The sequence below is a fragment of the Tetrao urogallus genome (assembly GCF_951394365.1).
Source record: "Tetrao urogallus genome assembly, chromosome: 10".
Classification (NCBI taxonomy): domain Eukaryota; kingdom Metazoa; phylum Chordata; class Aves; order Galliformes; family Phasianidae; genus Tetrao; species Tetrao urogallus.
The window spans coordinates 8,640,068-8,641,195 of NC_136823.1; positions in this window are offsets into that span (position 1 = coordinate 8,640,068).

Here is a 1,128-nt window from a genome sequence, read left to right on the forward strand (position 1 = left end):
GTTTCAAACACTATTACCCATTTCTAAACCACCCGTCATTCAAACACTAAGATCAAATTACAAAACAGCAAAGAAATATGACGTTAGACAATTTGAAAACAAGTAAACATAGAAGTCAGCACATTAGCATATGTACAAACACGAATTGTACCACGGGTAGCAGTGAGACAACCCCAGCTGTGTACCTTCAAGTTACTGTTACCCAGCAGCCTTAGTGAGATGATGCATGAGCTGAGTCAAATAAAGACTTGCCTCAGGAAAGTAAGGTTAACTCAGCACATGTGAAATTTGAAAGGTCAAGCTAAAAAAAAAGATAGAACTCTACATGCAGAGTAATACCAAATCTAAGAAGCAGGAAAGCACCAGGAATCACTGTGCAGGAGGAAGTAGGGCAGGAGGCAGGTTGAATTACTGAGGTCACTAAAACATCCCTGCTGTAGTTATAAGGGGAAGATACAAGTTTTAAGATCATTCTGATATTGCTCTAGTAATTACACCAAGTGAACTGCTAGTTATGAAGTAAAGTTTGGCTACGTTTCTTTTGTATTTTGAAGACAGCATAAAAACCACAGACAAGGCAGCGTGTTAGCAAGTCCCTTGTGCATTAACAGTTTATTTTGTTTCTGTAATGGAACTGCACCATTTGTTAATCTACTTGAGGTATTTTGCCAAAATCCAGTAAATAAAATAACTACACTGCCTTATAGCTATGTAAAAACATTCGTACAAAATTGTGTCAAATAAATACATACGTTTTGATATTTATGTAAAGAAAAGTGAATTGGATACTTACAGTTAAAAAAACTCGCCATTTCATATATTTTAGGCAAACATTCAATTTTACATTAAAACAGACTTCAAACTGAAACCTATGTACAGGTCAAATACAAATGTAGAAACTTAAAAGTGCCAACAACCAAGATAATTCAAGTACAATAAATGTTAAAAATATATATTTATTTCAATTTTCAGATGCTTCCAACAGGTGCAGGCCATCACGGTTTAAATAAGATCAGAAAAAACTTTGAGATAAAGGACAAGAAATGTTTTGTTCCAGAATAAAATAGAAATTGTTAATCCAACGTTTTAGAAACAGGAAGTCCACAGCAACTTATAAAAAAGACAAGT